Below are 6,000 nucleotides of genomic sequence, written 5' to 3'. Positions count from 1 at the left end.
AGTGCTATGGACTCTATGTGTCCCTCAAAATTCATATGTTCAAGCCCTAATCCCCAATGTGGTGTTATTTAGAGATGGGGCCGTTGGGAGGTAATCAGATGAGGTCATGAGGGTGGAGCCTCATGATGGGATTAGTGCCTTTTTAAGAAGAGACAATCTCTCTCCCTACCATATGAGGATACAGCAAGAAGGCAGCCATCTGCAAACAAGGAAGCAAGCTTTTCACCAGGCACTAAATCTGCCAGCACTTTGCCCTGGGATTTCCCAGCCTCCAGAACTGTGAGAAATAAATTGTTTAAACTACCCAGTCTCTGGAATTTTGTTATAGCAGCCTGAACTGAGGAAGCTACAGAGGAGGAACTAGGTCCAGAGAGGATAAATTATTTACACAAGGATACATAGTTAATGGGTGAAAGAACCAGAATTATAACACATTTTATATTCCTCCTAGAGACAATGTATTCTAGGGATAACTGTAATCCCATTTTCCCCCTACATAGATATCATTTCATTGAAGTTCAAGCAGATGAACACCTAATCCCAGAATCCCATTTTGGGGATCTGTTTCCTGAGGTCACTCTTGGCACCAAGAACCACAGCAGTCAAGACTCAACTGAGGGACTTCCCTGGCAGTCCAGTGGTTATGACTCCATGCTTCCACTGCAGGGGGCACAGGTTAGATCCCTGGTCATGGAACTAAGATCCTGCAAGCCACACGGCGAAGCCAAAAAATAGAAAATTTTAAAAATTAAAAAAAAGGTAAACATGGTAAAAGACTCAACTGAATATCACTATCCTTGTGGCCATTTTTAGTGCCCTAAAGGTTAACTGCAGTAGCTACTTGATCCCCCAAGTCACTTATTTCAGTTGGAACCTCATCACAGTCAACACGGATGCTAATATATGATTTACCATGATGCCACTGCAGAGTATGGATTACTAGCATCCCATTTTTTGGCAAGGAGCTCATCACTACGTTCAAATCCTAAAAAACAACTAAACCACCTCCAAACCCCATCTTTTGACAATCTGCTGCTTCTTGCCCATATTGATGACAGTCAAGATATATTCAGGAGACAGAAATCACACCAGTTATTTTCACAGAGATGATTTCATATTAAGAAATGTTACTTAGGTATGAAGTGTTGGTAACCAGGTAACTGAAAAGGCAAAAAGAGAGCCCTATGCTATCATGGTCATAGTAACTATGGGAAGCAGCTAACACCACTGGTGCAGGAAAAACAAAGGATATAGGTTAGAATTATGAAAACTAAACACTTGGATGAGAGGCTCACTGAAGATGGAACTCAGACCATGAGGAGGAGAGGATTGTTCCGATGGTGCAGGTGTATCTGACCTCAGAGGACCACCAGGGACTAGGACCTTCCTTGGAAGCACCCTGAAATGGTGCTGGCATCTGTGAGGGTGTGCAAGATTTGGAAAAACTGCAAACTAGATTTAGCAGCTGCTACAGGAAGGAACTGCCTCAGCTGGGGTAAAGAAGCTGTGCTGGGTGATGCTGATGAGAACAAGAAACTGACAGGAAATAAGCAGAGAGCAAACGGGAAGAGCCCAGTCCCATTGCTTCCTCCAGGCTTCTACAGTCCCTTTGGTGCCCCCTATTGGCAGAGTCGAACACAGCCAGTCGGCAAAGAAGAAGTGCGGTTTGCAGAGTCCCAGAGTCCCAGATTCACAAGGGAGTGAATTTGAAACCAAGAGATAATAGCTTAATAACTGTGCCCACATAACTGTAGTGTGTGCCAAGGACCAGCGGCTATGAGTAATCCAATTCCGTACGCCTGAGGCCCAAATATATCTTTTAAAGCATGCTTGAATACCTGAGAGTAATTATTTTCCTGGATAGCTAGTCTGAATGTTGTGATGTTAATTCTATCCAAGTTCCATTGTGGTTTTAATGCAAATTCAATCAAAATCCCAATGAGATTATTTTTTAAAGAATTTGATCCAATTATTCTAAAGGTCTTCTGAAGAAATGAGAGAAGCAAAGTTTTTTTTTTCTACAGAAGAGTAATAAGATGGGTCTAAAGCCAATATATTAAAATATAAGGTAATGCTAATCATGTGGTTCTGAAGGAAGATTAAAAAGATGATAAAATGGACTTCCCTGGTGGCGCAGTGGTTAAGGCTCCGCCTGCCAAGGCGGGGGACACGGGTTCAAGCCCTGGTCGGGAAGATCCCACATGTTGCAGAGCAACTAAGCCCGTGCGCCATAACTACTGAGCCTGCGCTCTAGAACCCACGTGCCACAACTACTGAGCCCGTGTGCCACAACTGCTGAAGCCCGTGCACCTAAAGCCTGTGCTCCACAACAAGAGAAGCCACCGCAATGAGAAGCCTGTGCACCACAGCAAAGAGTAGCCTCCACTCGCCGCAACTAGAGAAAGCCCACGCGCAGCAATGAAGACCCAATGCAGCCAAAAATAAAAAATATAAGTAAAGAAATTTATTTTAAGAAGATTAAAAAGATAAATATTAAAATTTCATACACAATAATATCTGACAAATATGTTATTATAAAGCAACCAAGAATAGTGAAATTATTCAAAATATTATTGGGGGGGGGTGAAAGTTTTTTTCCTCCCCTGACATCAAATAGTTTTTCCACACTAACTAATTCTCTGATTCTCCAACACCAGCTACGTGTCTAGCAACTCAATTCAATTCTGACACTAACCCTCCAGAGTTAGCCCGGACCCCGCAGGTTAAGACCTCAGATGCTGGCTGCAAATGGGGTGCCCAGTCTTCCCCCACTGCTGCCCAGCCAACTACAAATTCAGGAGTTCCCATGATCCATGCCTCCCAGGTTCAATAATTTGCTAGAAGAACTCACAAAATTCAGGAAAGCACTTCAGTTACTATTACTGGCTTATTATAAAGAATACAACCCAGGAAGGGCCAAAGGGGAAAGACGCATAGATAGGGCGAAGCATGGGGGAAGAGATGCAGAGCTTCCGTGCCCCCTCTGGGCATGCCACCCTCCCAGCACCTCCACATGTTCACCAACTGAGAAGCTCAACAATTCAGGGGTTTTATGAAGGTTCCATTACCTAGACATGATTGAGTCAATCACTGGCCATTGGTGACTGAACTCAATCTCCAGTCCCTCTCCCATCCCCAAGAGGCCAGAAGGTGGGGCTGACAATCCCAACACTCTAATCACTGCTTGGTCTTTTTGGAGACCAGGCCCCCTCTTGAAGCTACCTAGGGGCCCCTCAGCCAAGAGCCATCTCACTAGCATACCAAAAACACTTTTATCACTCAGAGACATTCCAAGGAATATTGTCTTTTAGGAATTTTTAGGACCTCTGTGGCAATGAAGGGGCAAAATACACCACTTTGGCATAAGGATTATTTTGAACTGGAGGCAAATGAGAATCAACAGATGCAGAAAGAAGCCTTCTCAGAGCTACTCTTATCTGACTAAAAGAAGAAATTTCTGAGAAATGAAGACTTTCATAAATCCCCTCTCCCAGGGCAGTTTTTTTTTTTTTTTAATTTTTATTATTTATTAATTAATTAATTTATTTATGGCTGTGTTGGGTCTTCGTTTCTCTGCGAGGGCTTTCTCTAGTTGCGGCAAGCGGGGGCCACTCTTCATCGCGGTGTGCGGGCCTCTCATTATCGCGGCCTCTCTTGTTGCAGAGCACAGGCTCCAGAAGCGCAGGCTCAGTAACTGTGGCTCACGGGCCCAGTTGCTCCGCGGCATGTGGGATCTTCCCAGACCAGGGCTCGAACCCGTGTCCCCTGCATTGGCAGGCAGATTCTCAACCACTGCGCCACCAGGGAAGCCCCCAGGGCAGTTTTTAAAAATTAATTAATTAATTTTTTGGTTGCGTTGGGTCTTCGTTGTTGTGCGCGGGCTTTCTCTAGTTGCGGCAAGCGGGGGCTACTCTTCGTTGCGGTTTGCGGGCTTCTCCTTGTGGTGGCTTCTCTTGTTGGGGAGCATGGGCTCTAGGCGCGCAGGCTTCAGTAGTTGTGGCTCGTGGACTCTAGAGCGCAGGCTCAGTAGTTGTGGCGCTCGGGCTTAGTTGCTCCGCGGCATGTGGGATCTTCCCGGACCAGGGCTCGAACCCGTGTCCCCTGCATTGGCAGACGGATTTTTAACCACTGCACCACCAGGGAAGTCCCCCCAGGGCAGTTTTATGACCATGAAGAAGATGGAAAGTTGACACCAAGATGGGTCTTATCTTCCATTAGTTTTGCCCATATATATATATCCTAGTCACTTTCCCACAGCTTATCACCCCTAGCCTAAAACTTTGTCTTTTGTCACATCGCATCTCCACAGTTTATTGTTCTTTGTTTAAAAGGTATATAAGCTCTCAGGCCTATCCACTTCTTTGGGTCTTCACTTTTCTATGAAGGCCTCCATATGCATACTTAATAATAAAACTTTGTCCTTGTTACTCTGTCTTTATCAGTCTAATTTGCAGGGCCCCATGTACTGAACATAAGAGGGTAGAGGAAAAAAAGGTGTTGTGTTTTTTTCCCTCTCCTACACCAGGCGTTAACGACAAAGACCAAATACTTTTTATTAAACTACAGTGTTATTGCTTAAAATATATAAAATTTAGATCCTTTTCTGATATATTACTGTAAAATAAATTCCAAATAGATCTTAGGAAAAATAGAAGAAAATTGAAATGAACTTTGTTTGAGTAAGCCCTCTTGGGGTAGATCTGTGAAACTCATCAAACTTCTCCCCTGAAAAGTGTTACTCCATGTTATAAATTGAATTGTGTCCCCCCAAAAATGTATTTTGGTGTCCTAACCCCTACCCCCGTATCTCAGAATGTGACTGAATGGGAAGACAGAGTCTTTACAAAGGTAATCAAGTTAAAATCAGGTAGGGACTTCCCTGGTGGTGCAGTGGTTAAGAATCTGCCTGCCAATGCAGGGGACACGGGTTCAATCCCTGGTCTGGGAAGATCCCACATGCCACGGAGCAGCTAAGCCGGTGCACCACAACTACTGAGCCTGCGCTCTAGAGCCCGCGAGCCACAACTACTGAGCCCACGTGCCACAACTACTGAAGCCCGCGCGCCTAGAGCCTGTGCTCCACAACAAGAGAAGCCATCGCAAGAAGAAGCCCGCAAACCGCAACGAAGAGTAGCCCCTGCTTGCCGCAACTAGAGAAAGCTCGCGTGCAGCAATGAAGGCCCAACGCAGCCAAAAATAAATAAATAAATAAAATTTTTTTTAAAAGTGAGGTAATGAGAATGGGCCCTAATCCATTATGACTGGTGTCCTTATAATAAAAGGGGAAGTTTGGACGAAGACACACAGGGAGAACGCCACGTGGACATAAAGGCAGAGATTGGGGTGATGTTTCTACAAATCAAGGAACAGCAAAAGTTGCCAGACAGCCACCAGAAGCTAGGAGAGAGGCCTGGAACAGAGTCACCCTCACAGCCCCTGGAAGGAACCAACCTTGCCTTTACCCTGATCTTGGACTTCTGGCCTCCAGAACTGTGAGATGATCAAGGCCTATTGTTTAAGCCACCCAGTGTGTAGTATTTTGCTACAAAAGCCCCAGGAAACTAATATACTCCCCTGTCCCTGGCAGTAAGCCCTCGTGGCAATGTTTACAAGTTAGTCAAAATTTAAGGGAAGGTAAGAGAAGCTACCCTAGTTCTTTTAAGCAGAATGGATTGAATACAAGGAAATAAAGACAGAAACTGTCAGGAAGGGTTGGAGGAGAGGACCCTGGGCTACATCTCTGGGAAAGTCTCTCAGAACAGCGCTGCCAAAGCACCCTTACAGGGTAGCTATTATCTCCTACAATCGTGAAAGCAGGAACTAGGGAGCTCCCACACCCCAGCCCACAGCATGTGGCTGCAGGAGCACACAGACATAACTGCTGGGGTAGTCAGTTTCATTAGCGGTTCAATGAGCCATAAATCCTAGTGTTCATACTCTCTGTAGGTCCCTCCCTTTCAGTCTGGCCTAGTGACGTGCTTTAACCAGAAGAATACAGTG

This window comes from Eubalaena glacialis, chromosome 18 (assembly GCF_028564815.1).
Source record: "Eubalaena glacialis isolate mEubGla1 chromosome 18, mEubGla1.1.hap2.+ XY, whole genome shotgun sequence".
Lineage (NCBI taxonomy): Eukaryota > Metazoa > Chordata > Mammalia > Artiodactyla > Balaenidae > Eubalaena > Eubalaena glacialis.
The sequence above is the reverse complement of the archived record's forward strand: the minus strand, read 5'-3'. Positions refer to the sequence as shown.